The sequence below is a fragment of the Carettochelys insculpta genome, chromosome 2, assembly GCF_033958435.1.
Source record: "Carettochelys insculpta isolate YL-2023 chromosome 2, ASM3395843v1, whole genome shotgun sequence".
Classification (NCBI taxonomy): Eukaryota; Metazoa; Chordata; order Testudines; family Carettochelyidae; genus Carettochelys; species Carettochelys insculpta.
The window spans coordinates 37,657,419-37,677,641 of NC_134138.1; the positions used below are offsets into that span (position 1 = coordinate 37,657,419).

At 44.3% G+C, this 20,223-nt stretch overlaps 1 protein-coding gene and 1 long non-coding RNA gene across 4 annotated transcripts in view; one reads left to right on the forward strand and one right to left on the reverse strand.

Moving 5' to 3' along the window:
- The window catches only part of ANGPT1 (angiopoietin 1), a 237,128-nt gene that overhangs the window by 13,175 nt on the left and 203,730 nt on the right, over window positions 1–20,223 (forward strand). The window lies entirely within an intron of this gene.
- The window catches only part of LOC142009163 (uncharacterized), a 40,361-nt gene continuing 35,624 nt past the window's right edge, over window positions 15,487–20,223 (reverse strand). The window contains exons 2-3 of the long non-coding RNA XR_012644363.1: window positions 17,259–17,350; window positions 15,487–15,628 (exon numbers count right to left, since the gene is read on the reverse strand). This is a non-coding gene — a long non-coding RNA (uncharacterized LOC142009163). The remainder of the gene's footprint in view (window positions 15,629–17,258; window positions 17,351–20,223) is intronic.

Sequence of the window (20,223 nt, forward strand, 5' to 3'; positions counted from 1 at the left end):
AGATACAGCTGGATCCGGGCTGCATCTGGCTCACATACTATTTAAATCCCAGTGCTGTGGTAGTGGGGAGGACTGGGAACTGCAGGCTTTCTAAACAGTGTCAGGAGCCCCAGGAAGTGGCCAAGCAGTAACAGTAGCAGCGGGACTGGGAACTAAATTGCTGCTATTTAAACGGCTCCTGGCTGCACTGCTATGGTGCTGCCTGACAGCTGCTTGGGGTTCCTGCAGCTATTTAAACAACCCACACTTCCTGGCCCTCACTGCTACCCTGGCAGTGGGAGAAAAATATTATGAGGGCCAGATGCAGCCCATAGGCCATCACTTGCCTGCCCCTGGAACCGAGGGTGAGTTTTTCCACTAGCAAGAATGATACAGCCCCCAACTCCTTTCCAAAATGCATGAAGTGGCTCCGTGGCAAATATTACTGATCACCCCTGTTCTAGGAGATTCAGGAGGCAGTGCTGGTGCCATTTGAAAGTGTCTTCCTACCCACTGTGGGCTGAGCAGCCAATTTCAATTATCCTTATATGTTTTAGGGCCCGGGGTCTTCAAAGTGGAACTAGAGCTTGCCCTAAATGGGTAAATTTACTTGATTATTTTGGGATGTACTTTAACTCTTCACCATTAGGACATTCCAAATCCATTTTAAAATCCGATGGCCTCATAGGAATAGCTTTGTGCCGGCTCTGAAAGAGCCTTTTAATTTGCCCTCCAAGTAGATGGGGAGGGGAATGGGGGGACCTGTTTCCCCTTTTGTTCACATTTTTTATGAATGCTCTAAAATTGTCAGTCAATGCACAGAAAGTTACCTTCTTTCCTGATATACCATGTCCTCATTAATACACTGCCATACTCAAAGTAGTCGTACAGTGTAGAGCAGTTGTCTGTGGGTATCATTTCACTCCTTCACAATGAAAAGCAAAGCCTCTTGAACAAAGACATTGATTACATTCCGATAAAATGAAAGGCCTTCATTTACTGGAAGACTGTTCTTTTTGTAAGTTGACATATAAAGTGGGGAAAAAATCAAAGTAATTGCTGTGAAATTGTGATTCTGCAGTTTTAAAAAAGCTTATCTGTCCTGGAATAGGTTGTCTTCTGATTGGAGGAAACTCCAGCTTAGTTTAGATCAATTTTATCTGCTATTTGAATGTCAATTTTTAGTTTCCTGTGTGGATAGCTCTGGATAGCCATAGCAACAAACTTTTATATGTTAAATTTCATGAGAAAAAACAAAAGAGACAGAGAAAAAACAAAAACAAAAACAACGCCGCTTTACAAATGAGTTAGTTGTTTTAATTCTTTCCCCAGCTCAGTACTTGGTAATGGTGAAAGGAGAGGAGTTATATTAATAGATACCAAACCACGTTTTTCCAGCAATGTATTGTTTGGTTTTGGCCAAACATTTTAAATCTAGCTGCCCAAATTTAGGCTCATTATAAGCAAGAATTTCAAAGGTTCCAACTGCTTTAATTTCTGGGAGCCCAGTTTGAGACTTTTTAAAGAAATCTGATTTTTCAGAGGGTGGGCTCTATTCATTTTGAAAATGAGGCCATCTAAGATGTCTAGGTTCAGAGGTGAAAAATCACGAATTGCTTTTGGAAAAGTATAGCAAAATTTCAACACCTCACTAAAATAAAAGTGGCCTGATTTTCTAAAGAGTTAGACAGTTACCAAGCCTGTAGATGTCAAAGGCAGGTGTTATTATTTGTCTTTGAAAAAAATCAAGCTACTTTTACCTTTGTGTTGGTCCCTCTGAGTGGATTGAGACAGCTTTGAAAAGGTTGGATTTTTCTACCATTATATGTTAAGTACAGAGTCCACATTTAAGAGGGATAGCAAAATACTTCACATTGCTTTGCCAGTTCAATAGGAAATTCCTTTGGCCTTCTGGGCCACATGGGCCTGAGCTGGCCAGCCCCTTCAAGGGCAACCCCCAGGACACAGTGCCTGCAGCATGAAGCTGAGGAGCAACTTGGCAGGGAAGAGAGCTCAAACAAATGACTTCATCCTCTCTGTATTAAAGCCATTCCTCTGTTGTTTGTGTGGGAACTGTACAACCCACAAGATCATCATCCTCTTTGTGGCTTACCAGTGCAGAGAGGAATAGGAAAAAGAAACCTACTGTTCCCACATCACTGATCTTTTGCTAACAGTAAAGGTGTTTCCTCCATCAGAGTTCCGCTAAAGAGGCTTCCCATTGGCCAGTCTTCTTCATTACTCTGGCAACCAGTTCTGCAGCTCTCAGCCAGGGAGATCTTGATTCAGGGTGTATCACATCAGATTTAATCTCTAAAGCTGCGTCTACACGTGCACGCTACTTCGAAGTAGCGGCAGTAACTTCGAAATAGCGCCCGTCACGTCTACACGTGTTGGGCACTATTTCGAAGTTGAAATCGACGTTAGGCGGCGAGACGTCGAAGTCGCTAACCCCATGAGGGGATGGGAATAGCGCCCTACTTCGACGTTCAACATCGAAGTAGGGACGTGTAGACGATCCGCGTCCCGCAACATCGAAATAGCGGGGTCCTCCATGGCGGCCATCAGCTTGGGGGGTTGAGAGATACTCTCTCTCCAGCCCTTGCGGGGCTCTGTGGTCACCGTGGGCAGCAGCCCTTAGCCCAGGGCTTCTGGCTGCTGCTGCTGCAGCTGGGGGTCCGTGCTGCATATACAGGGTCTGCAACTAGTTGTTGGCTCTGTGTATCTTGCACTGTTTAATGAAAGTGTGTCTGGGAGGGGCCCTTTAAGGGAGCGACTTGCTGTTGAGTCCGCCCCGTGACCCTGTCTGCAGCTGTGCCTGGCTCCCTTATTTCGATGTGTGCTACTTTGGCGTGTAGACGTTCCCTCGCTGTGCCTATTTCGATGTTGGGCTGAGCAACGTCGAAGTTGAACATCGACGTTGCCAGCCCTGGAGGACGTGTAGACGTTATTCATCGAAATAGCCTATTTCGATGTCGCAACATCGAAATAAGCTATTTCGAAGTTGGGTGCACGTGTAGACGTAGCCTAAATGATGCTTACAGACATAATGGCAATTTTGGCAGACTAGTTGAACGTATGTAACAAGACATAATAGACAGATGAGGCACACAAGGTGGCTGGACCTGGTTTGTGGTGATTCATAGATTCCAGGACCAGAAAAGACCATTGTGATCTTCTCATCTGACCTCCTGAATCACATAAGCCGTAGAACTTCCCACAAAATAATTCCTAGAGCGGCAAATCCTTTAGAAAAATGTCCACTATTAACAGTGATGGAGAATTCAACATGTTCCAACACATTCCAATGGACAACAAGTAGATAGGATAGGATGTGTGGAGTTCTGCACTAGTTAGTGATAGTGATTGCATCTCCCCACCTCCCTGGCCTTTATCAGATTGTACCTAATTGTGTGTATTATAGCCAGCTGAGCCTGAAGAATTACTTGAATAAGGAGAAGGTGCTGGCTTTATGGATTTTGACTGAGAGTTATAAAGGACTACATGGGAGAAACTGTGCAAATGTTTGTCAGAGATGCAGAGAATAAGGTAACCTAGGCCAGCACCACTGGCAGAAATAAGGCAGGAGATGTCCTGGTGATAAAATAATATGTTAGATTGGTAGGAAATGACTAACTTGTGGAGAGTTGTAAAGTGAGGACAAGGAGCTTGAAGTTGATATCTTAGAAGAGGGCTGTGAATGGAAGGACTTAGAGGTGGTGAAAGTTGTGGTTGTGATTTACGTCCTAAGTTATTTTCTGACTTATTAACTAACCTGTGTAAGGTTTAAAGAAATAAATTGGCAGAGAATAAATGTACAGTAAAAGGTCCCAGAATGTAGTGACAGAAGAATCAGAGGCAAGTATTCAGGTATGTAAGAGAACAGTCCTAGTGCCAGCCTCACTCTCTTCCTGCAGGAATACATATTGGTTGAGTAGTTTTACAAATGTTCCAATAGCTACATGTCTGAGCAGGACTATTGTCCATTTGAAAAGAAAAACAGGAAATATGGGGATTTTTTCCTCAAAAATAGAAGCATTTTGGATAAAAATATGAGAGCTTCTCAGCAGAAAGAACATTTTTAGGTGAAGATATTTGGGGACAAAGTAACCTTTGTAGCAAAAAATACATATATATGTATTATCTATGGTTTTAGTGAGAACAGTGGCCATTGTTCTGAATTTCTGGAAAAGCTGGAGATTCAGAGGTGCAAAATCCCTCAGAAGGAAGTGAAATTCACATTTAATTATATAGAAAAGTTGACTGCTTTTGTAAAGCTCTAGTTTTTGTCAGGATCACAAACGCCATTTTGATAACCCACAATTAGCAGACTGTTAATGTTTATTTCTCCTAACCAAGTGTGTTGCTGCCCATTTGATATGGCTTCTTTGTCCATTTCCTGTTAAAATAATGATAGCTAGAAGAGTCATCATTCAGTTCGGGCGGGGGGTGTTACATGCATTTGACCACTATGGGGAGAGACAATTTAGCACTAACCTTGCACAGTTTACTGGGTCTAAGAGGGCCCGCAGCTGCAGGAAGTGCACTGGGGCTGAATCGGTTGCCTTCAGTGTTTTGCTTGTTTTCTCCAACATGGTTCAATGCTCCAGGGTGCCAGATATCTCCTATTGATGCTCAAAGCACCTCGCAAAAGATAACTTGCAGTATTGGTCTATATGTAACAGATTGTTCACAGCACTGGTATGTTACAACAGTTAAGCATCAGTTAATTAAGGCACAAATTGTTAAGTATCGTGAGCAATGAGAAATATTTATGGGTTGCTGAGTCTTATTAGGGTTGCATTGAGGGGAAGTGGTTCATGTTCTCTAATGAAACAAACAGTGTGTTTACACTCCTGAGGGTTCCACAAGGTTCTTCTCTTTAGACCCCATTATAACAATCTGCTGAGAGTGCGGTGCCCAACCCATCTTCTTCAGCAATACCGGATGACATGCTCCCAACGGAATAATGCCAAAGTATTTTAGTGAGTTAAAGTCCATGGAATTTTAGTTCCTTACATAATCCACATCAGTGATAACTTGACCCTAAATATCTATGCTCCTAATGCGTTCCAACCATGTTGGTACATACAGTTCTTGCTGCTGTGCCTCTAAGAACAGTTTTTAAGGCTGTTCGTTTTCTACACTTCCAGTGGATACTTTTTAAAACACATCCACATGTGCCAGGATAAAAAGACCTGTAAAACTTAACACAGAAGGAAATGAAGGAATTGCTGTGAAATCAAAATCTTTACAGCTAGATTTATTGCATTCATTTTAGTATTAAGCAGTCACCTCCAAAAAAGCACCAGCTCTTACCTTATAAACTTTTTTTTGAAGACTCTAAGCATTTTTGCTCTTTCACTGCAAACCTCCCTCCCCCAAATTAAAACAACTCCGCTGTGATCTCTAGAATGGGAAAGCATGTCCCTCATAGATTCAGTATTGCAAATAAACACTTTGTACTCCCACGCATTTTGGAAACATTGAGTAGCTTGGCCCTCTGACCCTCTGGGGTATTTCACAGAAACAGAACTGAGAAAGACTGAAAATGTTTTTGTCACTGTGGTACCAATAAAATAACATGACATGTATGTTTTAGAAATTATGTGAAGTATGGTAATTTTGTTGTAGTTTTCAACAGGCACTTTACCATTGTCATTCATTATATTGTTGCCAAAAATCATATGGAAGAGATTAAATTCATGAACAAAAGCCTCTGGTCCTGAGTCATTGAACTTTTCTTTGTTCTTTATGCTCTGGCCTGTAAGTTAACATGCTGAGAAATTAGAAATATATTTTAGAACAAGTATCTTAATTCTTGCTAAGTTCCAAGCTGGATTTCCTCAGTCTTAGATATGGCAGTGAGATTTTGAATGTGGTCGTGCTTTGACTCCCACTAAAAAGAAATTCTGTGAGGGTGCAAGAATGTTGCAATTAGATGGTTTTTTAGAATATTATTTGTATAGTATTACAAGCTTTCTATTGTACAGACTACTTTGTCACCATAAATCAGAATCATTTTTGCATGCATAACAGAAAGGCAGTTGCTTTTGGCTTTTTTCTAAAAATTTTAACAGAGTGAATAATTTATAAGGTGTTCCTACTGGGACAGCTTCTGAGAACTTTAATAAAAACAAATTATTAGGAAAACAAGAGAAAGAAGGGCCTATAGCAATATGTCCCCATACCAGATCTTAGAGACCATCCAGAAATCAGTAACTCATCCTTAAATACCTTCCTGACAGACTTACAAACTGAAAGGAAACAAAAATATCTTAAATCTTGCCAAGAGGGATGCCATTGGCAAACCATGGTGTACTTAGGCCTGATCCTGCTCACAGTGAATCTGTGGGAAATCACCAGGTGATTTCAGCAGGATCTGGGTCAAAGAGAATGAATTCTTGTGAATCATTCAAAATTTTCGGACCTTCAGTGAAGCTGACCTTACCTCCACTGCTTTCTGGAGTGTATCATGAGATGGCAAGTAGTTCCAGTCCCATTTTTGAAGTGTTGTCCCTTTAAACCTAGACCTTTTAATATGCCTGTGCCCTGCAGTAAAGGAATGTCCTATTATTGGAACTCAGTGCCATTCAGATTAATCTACAGGAGAGGACAAAAAATCCCCTGGTAGTCAGGAGGCCATCTCAGCGAGATAGGGCAGTTCAATCTACAACCCTCTCCAGTTCTCTCTCAAATAATGTCCACAAGGATTCCAGTTGAAAAGGTTGCAGTGGCAGTGTTAGAATTTGAACTCCTGTACACTGAAAGCTAGGTGGTATCTGGCACTAATTTCACTGACTTCAGTGGAGTGACACCAGGGCCAAAATGGTGAAGCTGAAAGAAGAACCAAGCCCTATCTGTTGAATGCCAGATAATCATCTGCCCTGCCCTTTGGAAACCAAGGTTGTGCATACAGTTATTGGTAGCTTGTGTGCTATGTGAACCTCAGAGCATTTTCGAGTTCCTTTCCAGCTAACCTTCCAAAAATTCCCATGCTTCTGATAACCCTACTTGTTCATGAAAATGGGACAAATTATCTCATGAAAATAATCTCTCTTTAAAGATTTTCAGTGTTTCCTCTTTTTAGTCACATCAGAAATACTGTAAAAGCAATTTTGCTCTTGTTCTTTTTTCAGTATTTCTATTTCAAAACCCAGAAAACCCAGGAAGAGCTGAGGTAAATATTGTAATTGGGTTACAGATGGGACCCATATTGCTAGTGGCCCTTTCTCTGCCCCCCAAGATTTCAGTGAAGGATGGATCTGATGGATTCCCCGAGCACTTCAGACAAATGCAGTCTGAATGTAGCTCAGCCAACAAAGAAGGCTAAAGGGCTGAACATTCAAAATGGTACCTGCATGTTGGTGAAGTTTATTCTTTCAAACACAATTAACAAATGACACAGACAGATTCCCATGTCATCACAAATACGCATAGACAAAATCACCCAGAACCTTTTCAACCTGAAAAAGCTTTTGGAAACCATTTAGCTTGAGATTTTAGAGAAGATTTGTTGGTTCTGATTGTACCTGGGCTTTTTTTGGCCTTTCATGATAAAACTGGTCAGAAAGTGTTTGTGGTTTTTTTTTTTCTTCCACCATGAATATTTTTAACAAAATATTTCTTATCACAGAATTAGCTTACCAAAAAATACTGACTAAATATTTCAGCACAAATTTTCAGCCACATGTGAGACTAGTCCGGCAAGAGATCCCAACACATACAAAAAGGGGAAATGCAGCATTCCAATGACAGTTTCCAGGAGGCACCAGGACAACAGTCTCAATATGAAATCTAGGGGCTTAAATCAAAACTTAGCAGTTGGCAGGTGGGTTTTGTTTTGTTTTGTTTGGGGGATTTTTTTTTTTGAGATGCAGAATCAGACGTCTTTCATTTTGTAGCAAACCCAATTCTTCCTTAAAATAACAATGGTTTAAAAAAAATGACTGATCCTATTTCATATCCACATGGATGAATTGACAGTAAAATATTTGGACTTCAGTGAATTATGACTCTGTACGGATTGAACCTCTGTGGTCCAGCACTCTCTCATCTGACAATATCTGTAATCCAGCATGATTTTAGCTAGCTGGATGACCACTTATCCTGGGTGTGGCCAAGTTTCCTGAGGTCTTACAAAGTTTGTTTACAGTCACCAGTTCTGACTTTCAGTGTTCTACGTGGTTATTTAGCTCTAATTTACTATACTAAGGCTTAGGCTAAGGAACCACGCGGCGAAACACAATGCTTGAAATATCAGGGCTATTTCCAGCGCAGTGTTTCATTCCCAGTAACCCTCATCATACAAAGGTTACTGGGAAGCTCAGAATAAGCCCTTATTTCAAACTCCAGTGCAGTGTAGCCTGCGCCGGCTTTGAAACAAGATGCCTTGAAATAATCTATCCAAATTGTTCAATGCAAATTGTGTAATTTATTTCGAGCTAGGGCTACAAAGTGGTTTGAGTATTGGCCTTGTAAACCCAGGGTTGTGAGCTCAATCCTTGAGGAGGCCATTTAGGGGCCTGGGGCAAATAGATTGAAACAAATCTGTCAGGGATGGTGCTTTGTCCTGCCATGAAGGCAGGGGACTGGACTCGATGACCTCTCGAGGTCCCTTCCAATTCTATGAGGTATGTATGTGATGTAGCCTTAGCCTAAGTATCTCCCAAGAGCCCAATAAGCAGTGGAGTGTTGGTAAAGTGCTACACAATAACTACCTCCCATAGTCCACCAAATACTCTCCTTCGGCACTGCTCAGGTCAATGAGTGCCAGACTTGATAGGTTCAACCTGCTGAACCAATATAAGCCAAAAATGAAATTTTAAAGAGGGGGATGCATGGTGTTGCTCTGTACTTGGGCTCACTCTCCTGCCTCTTAGCTGGGAGCCTTTGCCTCTGCATAGCTCTTTTTAGAGAGAACTATGCTTGTGGAATGTTGTTGATATAGAAAAGATTATGCAAACTATCCCTATTGAACTAAAGTCATCCAGTTCTGAGAGAACTATTTGTAACTTTTCATCCACAGCCCTGGTTTCTGTTTTAATTAAAAAAGAATATTCTTTAGCTGACTTATTTAGCTCATGCTAAAGGGAGAAATGCACCAGACTGCATAAGAAAAAAGTCTCCTAACTGTGTGCAGAAATAAACAAGTAGAGGGGTTTACAATAATATGTCACAGAACTGTTCAGTGCTGTGTGGAAATTATATACATGGACTAGTTGGAGAAAATCTGAAAAGGACCATATTCTGAACAAAATTTCATCAGTATAAGTCTGGAAGACTCCATTAATTTGAGTACAGATCCTCTGTGTTTACACCAGAAGCAGCCTGGTAACTCCCAGGATCAGAAGCGATGAATATCATCTTTATTATGAAAACATCCCTTTTAATGCTTCATTCCAATCACAAAGCCATGCATGTTTTGCTTTTCTGTTTCCCCACTGCAGAAATGTTGAAAAAAGAGCCTATTGTGGAGGAGGCTTTCAAGCCAGACACAATTATAAAGATGAAAAGAATCACTTTTGCAGAATGATTCTTCCAATTAACTCTCCCTCTTAGCACCCAGATTCTTACTTCTTCTCGGTTTTTATTTTGTATGTTATCCTTGCTCACAGGAAAAGGGAACGCGGCCACTTCCCAATAACTTCTGAGATTCTCCAATGGACATAATGGCTTTTTGCAAAATGACTGCTTGGCAAAAGTGTCATTTTCCAACAAAGCCTATCCGTTAATATCTTCTGCTGGGCGTGTCTTAGGCAAAGTGTTTGGCCAATCAAGATACAAGAACCCCATAAAATAATCTGGTCCCTGGAAGCAAGTGACAATTCATTTTGCTGTTTATTTGAATTTCACACACTGGATGTAAGGTCTGACTTAAACCATTTACTCACCACAATTCAGAACAATTTAATAATGTGCATTACACACAACATGTGGGAAAGCCTGAACACCTCTCCTGCTAGTCCTGGAAAGTTGACATCACCACAACTTTACCTTTGTACAAAGCCTGTGCAGTGACAGCCACATTTTGGAATTAAATGTCATAGGAAAAAATTATATTGAAAATAATAGAGAATATGAGTCAACTGTTATGTTTCATCTAATTTAATTAAAATACAAGAAGTGAAATATTTCTGCCATTGAAGTCAAAGGCAAAACTCCCAGTGATTTCAATGGGATCAGGATTTAATTTTAGGGATTGCCAAATTATTTAAAATCTTTTAAAAAGAAAGAATTTGTATACCCCACTCTCAGTGCTCTACATTATGCAATTGTCATTAGTTTTAATTGAAGTTCTGAATCACAATCCAATTTTATCCTTATTATCCTGTATTCGGTTTGTGAACTTTAACAACAGCCTTTACTATAGCATTTTGTGATCTTTGCAACTTTACGAACATTAATGAATTGAGTTTCATATTCCCCAGTCAATGAAATACTTTATTACTTCCCATTTTTCCACCAGAAACATTGCAACATGAAGAAGTTAGCTGACTTGTCCAGGTCACAGAAAACATCCATAGCCAAACCAGGAAAAAAAATCTACATCAGTGTTTCCCAACCTGGTGGGGTCCACAGAACCCTGTGTTCCATGAATGTATGGGGGGGCGGTCAATGAAGAAAATTAAAGAGAAGTAAACATGATCATAGAAAATAGCATTGGCTTTGATAGGGGTCTGCAAATAGTTTGAGGGGTGATTGGAGGATCACACTAGTGAAAAGGTTGGGAACCACTGAATTTCTAGATCACTGGAGCCCACTTTGGGAGCCTTCATTGTAAAGGGCCTTTTCTGTCCTATTTAGGATCTAAAATCTTTTCCTGAACTGGAAATATCTTAATGTCCACAAACTGATTGCTTGCTAGTAGTCCTGTGGCACTTGAAAGACTAACGATTTTATTTGTTTCTAAGGTACCACAGGACTGCTTGTTGATTTTGAAGTTACTGACTAACATGGCTGTCCCTCTGAGACTCTTTGCTTACTGTTACTCTGCAGTACCCTCAGACTCATATCCATCAGGAATAACTCTTGAGCTTTTGAAATGGAAAGTGAAGTCTGGAACTTGCTGACAATACTTCACATTACAATATGCTGTATAATTTATTAGCAATGAAATTACTCTCCGTTGAAGTTAGATGTGATGACTAATAAAAATATAGTGTACTTTTAGCCTTGCGTGAAATCACACAACTTCTCCAAATGATTGATGAAATTAGGAGAGTCATTTTAATGTAAGCTAATGGATGTACCATGTAGATCTATTTACTCAACTGTGGAAACATTAAACAGTTCAGCTGCTGTTTAAAAGCAGCTTTTAATTTTTTCCTATTTATTTGTATTGAACTTGGTTTAACAAAGGTCACTCAGTTAATATATATGGAGGTGCACCTATTCCATAGAAATTGAAGGGACCTTGCAACGTCATGGAGTACAGTCCCCTGAACTCACATCAGGACCTATCACCCTCCCTGGCAGATGTTTTTCCTTTGGTAACTTACTTCCCCCAGATCCCTAAATGGCCCCCTCAAGGATTAAGCTCACAACAGTGGGTCTAGCAGGGCAATGCTCAAACCACTGACCTCCGCCTCCTGGTTAAGCAGCAGTTTCTGGAAGTAAGGCCCTTGAAAGAGTTTCAGGTTGGATACCCAAAAACAAAGGCACTCAAAATCACAGCTTTGTAAATGCGAGTTGAGTTATGCCTGTTAGTTGTATTGCTTGGCTCTGAATTTTCAAAAAGATGTACACGTGTCGTGGAAAACTGTTTTGAAAATTAACGTGGACATACTTTTCAGGAACTATACCAATCTCTGTTGCACAGTGCAAAGTGAGGCAGCAAATATTGCTGAATTGTGGAAACTGGAGTAAGGAATTTTCATAGAACACAATGTTGGCTATGCTAAAGCCTCTACAAGACTGATGTCCCATCTGTGGTGAGAGGAGCTGAAACAAGCATTTGGCAGGGACTGTAAACTTTGCATTACCTTTGGACCTATACACAAATCTGCCTAGTCATAGAGTCCAGCATCAGGAGATGCTCACTGGTCCTCTACTTCTAAAATGGGAAAAAGTTTGGAGAAGAGCCAAAATAATAATAATAATAATAATAATAATAATAATAATAAAGGCTTAGAAAATATACCATGTGAGGAAAGACTGAAAATGGAGAGGAGAGGACTGAGAGGGGACATGATAACAGTTTTCAAGTTCATAAAAAGTTGTTACTAGGGGGAGGGCAATTTTTTTTCCCCTTAACCTCTGAGGACAGTACAAGAATCAATGGGTTAAATTGCAACTAGAAGAGCTTTAAACTGGAAATTACAAAAACCTTTATAACTATCTGGGTAGTTAAGCACTGTAACAAATTGCTCAGGAAGATCATATGGAGATCTCCATTACTGGATAGTTTTCAGAATTAGTAAGACAAACACCTGTCAGTTACTCTTTAGTCCTGCCTTGAATGCAGGGGACTGGACTAGATGACCTACTGAGGTTCCTTCCGGTATTGCACTTCTGTGATTCTCTTCCTATGGCATGGGAACCATTTCGCCATTAACATCCTTGCTCATCTTCACCCTAAAGTTCCCTCTCTGAAGGGTGCATGCATACAGACACCATTACTGTGTCCTGAAGCTATGGTAGCTCTCCCATGAATACCCTGTAGTCCTGCAAAAGAGAGACCTTTATGGACTCAGGGTCAAGGAGGGAGCATGCTGCTGAAAAGATGCCATCTACTACATGCTCTCTGCCTCAGTTACTCCTGTTTCTGAACTTCTCCTCTCATGAGCTGAAGGGGAGAACTGAGCACATGTGGATTTTCCACAAATATGAAACTCAAACAAAAGGAATTGTTTACACAAAATATATCCTGGTGCAATTATTACAAACTGCACAGTTACACCAAGGATAAATCTGCTCCGTAATCTTTATAGAAGACAAAAGTCTTTTATGAGATTTAACCTGAGCACATTGTGGCTCAGATTCCTCAGTGTTATTCTAATTAAACACTATTGGCTGATTAATAAAAAAAATTAACTTTTTTTTTTCCGGGAAAGAGTGTCATACATTTTAGAAAGAAAATCTATAACAATGTGGAAATGTTACTGTTTTTTGCTTCATCTGTAAGGGTATCTGAGAAGGACAGAAATTCCCCCCAAATTCCCATTAAATGCATAATGTGTCTTAAGGTTTCTAGCGAGTTAAGGGAAAACTAGGTATTTCTGTACACAGTTAGGCTGTGGCCACACAACAGCTTACGAAAGGAAGAAGCAGGAAACACCACTGATGGGGTTGTATGGCTGACAAACCTGTCCAGGAGCCGCAGCCAGCCACTCTCTTAAAGGGCCCCTCCTCAAACACCCTTCCCATGTGCATGCCAAGGGCTGCCAGGCTCGCCACAGCACAGCCCACCAGATGCACAGGACAGAGTGCAGCAGAGCCACTGTGGAGATCCTCATGGATCCCCAACAGCTCCCCAATGGGGAACTCGCAGATGCCAAGGCCAGCCTGCTGGCCGTGCTGCTGATGGCCATCCTGCAGCCTCCCCCCCATGGGGACAGCCAATCACCTAGCCTCCTTCCTGCAGCTTCCCCCTCATGTTGCAAGGTGTGCACCACCCCCTCGCCGGGTCAGATGGTGCTTGTGGCCATACCCAAGAGTGCCAAGTGGTGGGACTGGCTTGTCATGGGGGACTGGGACAATGACTGCTGGCTCCAGAAATTCTGAATGACGTTTCTGGAGCTATGTCACTGGCTGCCCCCCCACCCCCACCCCAGCACCAGAACACCTGGATGTGGCTCGCGCTCCCCCTAGAGAAAAGAGTGGAGATTGCACTCTGGAAGCTGGCCACCCTAGACAGCAACCACTCAGTTGGGCACCAGTTTGGGGTGGGCAAGGCTATCGTCGGGGGTCATCCTCATGGAAGTAAGCCAGCCTGGGTCACACACCCACCTAGGGTGGGGGCTAGGGAAGGGGCCTCTGGGAGAGAAAGGAGAGAAGCCCAGCGTACCCCCACCATGTGCTCAAGGGCGCATTTGCCCTCCATCCCATGCAGGTCATCATGGTGATAAACCACCTCCTCCTGTGCTGGGTCATCCATATCAGGGACCTTGATGCCATCATCATGGTTTTCACTGAGCTGGGATTCACCATCTGCTATGGCACTCTGGATGAGATCTGCATAATGATCTGATTCCTGCGACACAGCGTGGGTGGCTACAGCAACCAAAAGAGGTACCACTTGGTGGTGCGCCAGGCCTTCACTGATGCTAACAGGTGGTTCATGGATGTCTTTGTAGGCTGGTTGGGTGGGGCCCATGATACCCAGATCTTCTGAAACTCATGGCTGGGGCACAGGATGGAGGTAGGGACCTACATCCCTCAATGGGAGTGCCCAGTCAGGGACACGACCATGCCCCTGTACATAATGGCTGGCGCTACCTCCACCCTGCACCCATGGCTCATGCAGCCATACACAGACTACACAGACCCCAGTCAGGACCAGTTCAATGCAACCGGGCCCACGACACCATTGAGCAGGCATTTGGCTGCCTGAAGGGGCGCTTCTGGTGACTCCTGAGATGGCTCGAGGTTGGCCTCCAGAACATGCCTGCCATAATGGAGGCCTGTTGCATTCTCCACAATATTGTGGAGAGAAAGCAGGAGGTATTTATCCAGCAGTGAGCAGGATTTATCCAGCAGCACCCGCTTTGACCAGGATGAGCGCATGAAGGAGGCACTCAGGGAGACTTTCACATGGGGACCTCAGTACCCCTGCCACGGGCACCTCCCCCCCACCCCCTTCCACATGCCCACCCCACCCCTCACCGCCGACCCCCTCCAATGCACCTATCCCTCACCACTCCCCCACCGTTCTCGCAGGACTCTGGGGTGATGAAAAATGAAACTTTTACTGAAACAACAAAAAAAGTGACAAAATAATTCTTCCAAAGGAAGTAACTAAACTGGGGACCAGGGACTGGGTTTGAACTGTATATAATGGGAACTGGGGATGGGGTGGAAGGCCTCACTCCTCTGTCAGGGTGCGGGGGCTGTGAGCTTCAGTGGCCACGGGTGCCCCCACCACCCCAGGTCTGGGGTCCCCTGCTGGGATGGGATGGGGCTGGGACCACAGAGAGGTAGCAGCATGGTGGGGGAACAGTGACTTTGGCCTCGGTGGGGTGTGCAGGGAAGGGGCTTTCTCAGGGGTGGCTGCACTGGCCATCAGCCATTTCCCGACTTCCAGCTGGGGAGAGGTGGGGCGGGAGCAGGGCAGCAAGGGCAGGGGCTCTAGGGAGGCTGCAGGAGAGTCTGCGGGGGGGGGGGGCTGTGGGAGGGGCTAGGGAGTGCTGGCACTGGAGCAGGTGCCTAGGCCAGAAGGGTGGTAACTGCCTGGATGAGAGCATCAGGGGTGCCTGCAACCCAATCCCAGGCTGCCCACTCCATTGTAAAGCCACTCTTGCAAGCTCTGATTCTGTTCCCACCAGGCAGCTGTCTGGGTGGTGGCAGCCTTCTCCTCCCAGCGGTGGCAGTGTGTCCTCTTGCCATGGCACATGAGCCTCAGCATGGGTGGTGCCCGGCCCTCTCGCCAGTCGCTGCAGGGCTCCCCAGAATGTCAGCGGAGCTGGCCTGACCCCTCCAGGTGCTGGAGCTGTGGAGACAAAAGGGAAGCAAGAGGCGACTCATCAGTCCCACAGCCTGGCCACAGGGGGACACGTCCCCCAATTCCCATTACCCAGCCGTCCCCACCCTCCAGCCATTGGCCTGCAGGCCCTGAGGCATCCTGTGCACAGAGGGGTCCCAGCATAGGTGGGACATATGCTGGCCACAGTCCACTCCCACTTCCTGCGCAGGCCATGTGCCTTGTGGTGCTATCCACAGGATCAGGTGCTGATGGCCATGTGCAGTCCTCCCCTGGGGCTGGGGAATACCCCTGCTCCACAAGCCCCAGGGTGTCCAGACTGCCCAGGTTCAACAGAGGGTGCCTCAAGGAGCTTGGGGTTGGCCTGGGTGGAGGTGGCCTGGCTAGAGGACCTGGACAGAATGGCAATCACTAGGGTCCCATTGCTCGACTGCTCCTCTTCACAGTCTGGCTCCAGCTCATGTGCCAGGTCATAGTGGGGATGCAAGCTCCAGGGTCCTGGCTCTTCCTTCTAGGCCTCCTGGGGTTCCTCCTCCATCACCATGGTGTTCAGGGGCCCTTCCGGGGGGCTGCCTCCTTTGCCCCAAGAAGGCGGCTGAGCTCATTGTAATAGGGGCAGCTTGCGAGCACTGCCCCCGAGCAGCCTGTGACATCCCTGGCCTTGCAATAGGCCTGCTGCATCTCTTTCTCTTTTGCCTGCATTTGCTCTGGGGTATGGGGAGGGGGGCAGTGGACAGGCAGGCAAAGGCTGTGGCATTCTGTCAGCACCCCGTGGTCTGCAGCAGGACCTCCTCATCCCCCTCCCCCCCCCCCCGACAGGCCGAGGAGGTCCTGCCGCCCTGGATCTGACCAGGATGGGGTCCTTTTCTTTCTGCCCTGCCTTAGTCCTGGGAGCCCTTCCCTGGGGTGATGTTGCTGGGTGGCTGGACATGGATGACTCAGTTGGGTATGGCCCTTCAGTGGTGTGCTGGAGGGTGTGTGGCTGCAGGCTTGTGCTGTCGCCGCTGCCAGCATGCTCTCAGCTTCCTGCCACAGGGTTTCTGGGTCCCTTGGACTTTAAACACTGCCAGACACAGAGCGCACAGAATTCCTGTGGGGCTGACCAAGGTGTTGCCATGCTCTGGCCGGCCGGTGCCATGGAGGACCCTCTCTTTTAAAGAGGGACCCCCCCCAGGATGGCTACATACATTTTCTTTCAAAATTACTTTCAAAGGAGGTGCTGTCCCTAACACGGCAATGGAAGTGCGCTTTTGACAGGCAGGCTGCATTCTTTCCAAAGTAATTTTGAGGGCATGCAGTTTCTGTGCACCGCTCCCTGGCATATTTTGAAATAGGCCCTGCTTCTGAAATTAGATTCAAAGGAACTTCCTAGTGTAGCTCCAGTCTTGTTGTGTACATCTTTCTCAATTACACTTTTTATTGTATTGTGCTCAGATTCTTCAGTTGTGTCCATGTGCATTCTATTGTAGCGAGAACATAAATGTTTTAATGAGGACAATGGCTCTAATGAACAACAGCTCAATTTATAATATTTTCCAGCAGCTTCTGGTTTGTGGGGAGGAGGAATGAAGTTTACTTCACTAGGCCAACGCATTATCACATGACATGAAAGCAAATGAACTGTGAAAAAGCGAATTACCTCAGCTCCACAACCTGATGCTAAAACTGTGTTGAGCTGCAGCAAATTCTTGGAAAAGACTTGGTCCAACTAGGAAACGTGTCCAATTGATCCTAGCAAAGAGAAAGATAAGCACGTTCCAAAGAGCAACGTTTTTCTCAGTCCAAAGAAACATTAAAAATTTTTCAGCCATCAGTAACAATTTCACTTTTTTTCTTCGATATTTCAAGGTTTTGTTTGTTTTGTTTTTTTTTTTGTAGAGAGAGTACTGAACCTGTTTCTGTTTTTCCCCAACCATGGTCATTTTGCCTGCTTAACAGGGTGCTAACCCCAGTGTAATTATGAATAATTTCAAAGTGAGAGCCAAAGGATGCTTTCACCTTGATCAGTGTTTTGTTTTTTTCTGGTTTATGTTTTGTAATGACTGCTTTGTGTTACTCATGAATCAGTGTTTCCAATTTAATACTGTGATTCGTTAAGAGTCTAATGCCTGAAAGCATGTTTGAACCAGTGATGCCCACTCCCAAAACAGCCCCTAGAGCACTGTTTAAAACTGGCCTATGTTAAAGCAGGTTGGGGGCTACTCCAACTTTCTCTGGGGCTAAACTGATCCTCAGCTGCCTCAAGGACTAAAGCGTGTGTATCCAGGTGAAAGTAGTATAACATTAATTTTCTCTCTGCATCTTACCAAGATGTGTTAGGCAGAGCTCTGGTAGAGCCAAGGAGCGCTCAGTTTTAAGGAGACATTTCAAATTTAGGAAACATTTTTTCTTTTTACACCAGTGCATCAGCAGTATCAACATAATAGTATCTCAGATGTGCATGTTTTTTTTCTAGGTCTAGAGCCAGGATTTATATGCCAAACTGGGAACTCAAGTACACTCTGTAGGGGGATAAGCAAGTCACACTCAAGATAAATAACTACAAATCTAAGATTAAGGGCAAATTTTCAATATATAGCTATTAACATGGGTATTTACTGGCAAGACAAAAGAAAAAAGATGGGTCATGATGATATGAAAACAATTGGGTTTGCATGTGGGCACATCTACTCTTAAACTCTAGAAAGTCCATGAATAGTAATGCCTGGAGATATGAAAACCGATGATGTCTGAAATGCGATGGTATATTTCATAATTACTGCTGATTTCAAGAAAACTAATAATGTGTCTATGCTGCATCCAGGAATGAGCCTCCCAGGCCAGGTGGACAGACACATACCAACTGGGGCATCCTAGCACCCTAGCATATTGCATCTGAACTATCGCAGAGCATATCAAAAAGTACCATTTAAAGTAGGAATAGTCCCTTGTTTGTGCAAAAGCCACGGGATCATCTATACTTATTTAACCCTTTTGTTAGGTGAAGCCAGTAGCAGCAGCCAGCAGCAGAACCAGCCCGAGTTCGATATCTAGAGCATCCTTTCCATCAGCCCAACATAGGCTCAAGTTCCTACCCAGCAACCTAGGAAATTCACACACCACTCCTGGGCTCCTCTGAGAGACAACACTTCCTCACGCACAAGCACAGGGTGGAAAGGAAGCTTTTAATAAAAGGGAGGAAAATAATGTGATATTACTTTGGGAAAGCACTACAAATAGAGTTCGTAAACATAAACCATAAGTAAATGTCCCATGCTGTGTAGGGTGGGCACTGTCTCTTTTCCACTTGGGTTCTAAGGTCTAGCAATCTAAATGACCCCATTACATGCCCCACCTTTCTCTGTCCCCACTCACAGTTACTGCCCTTGATCAGTGCAGACCCAGAGAGAGGTGCAGCTGCAGAGTTCACCTCCCATCCTGGTTGGGAGCAGGGAGGAAAAGTGGCATCTTATTTGGTCGGCTGGTTGCTTCCCATTTGGCTGCTCAATGCTCTCTGCCACCACCCTGCTGGCTGCTTGGCTGCTTGTCACAGATCTCCTTTGCTGCCCTGTTGGCTGGTCATTGCACCTCTCTACCACCGCTTGCTGGCTGTCAGTTACCATCCATTGCCTTTCACCTCTTGGACTTCTGCCCAGCAGTCTCAAGTGATTTCAGCTGCCAATGATTTGAACTTTTAGCAGGCAGGGTAGAAGAAATACAGCTCCAAAGCAACTAACAAAGAAGGAGGATCTTAATTATGCCTATGCAGTTCTGTTCTTGGAAAGGGGATGTCTTAATCCAGTCCAGGCAGTACTCTAGGGAGGCTCTGTAGTTTTGTAAACAGAATAACCTCCTATCATACTCTCTTGATCTTCTATAGTGCTGAAAGTTGAGCCCATGCATAACAAGGTTCTTTTTGCTAACTGTGAGCCCTTTCTTTTGGAACAGATTAGCACAGTCCTGCTTTTCTTTGTTCCCACAAAAATACAAACACTGGTAACCATATTTGAGCCATGCCTGCATTTTGTACGAACGCAGCCAGTGTTGGGTCATGAATTATGTTGATTACAGTCAGCATAATACCACTCCATCTGCTAAATATCTAGTAAACCTAAGCAAAGCAGGAGCAAACTGTATTTACATATACACACCCAGGTTCTTCTGCTCCTTCCAGCTGGCCGTGAGAGAAGCAATTCTTCAGCTCCTGCTTACACTTGGCAATGGCTTTTTGCAGTGGAACTCAGAAGTTTCCCTCCAAAAAGAAAACCTTGTCCATGAGAGTTCTGCAGTTCTTCCCAGTGATAGTCAGGTGGTGATGTGCAAAGGAAGACATGTTCTTGGTGCAAACAGAGCGTATGGATTTTCCACAGGTGACCACTGCAGTCAACCCCTCTGCTGCTCTGACACCTGGTAAACAGACTCCTTCCCCTGTAAAACCCCAAGAACTCTGAAACTCCGCTTCCTATTTTCTTGACAAGGGCTCACTTATCGGGCCAGGTGACAATGACTTTTTCACTGAGCAAAGCATCCCCTGCTGCCAACAATGCTGAGCTACTGTTTTGAGGAGAGGGGGCTATGCAGGGGCCCAGCATGCCCAGCAATCATCCCTCACTTTCCACCAGGTC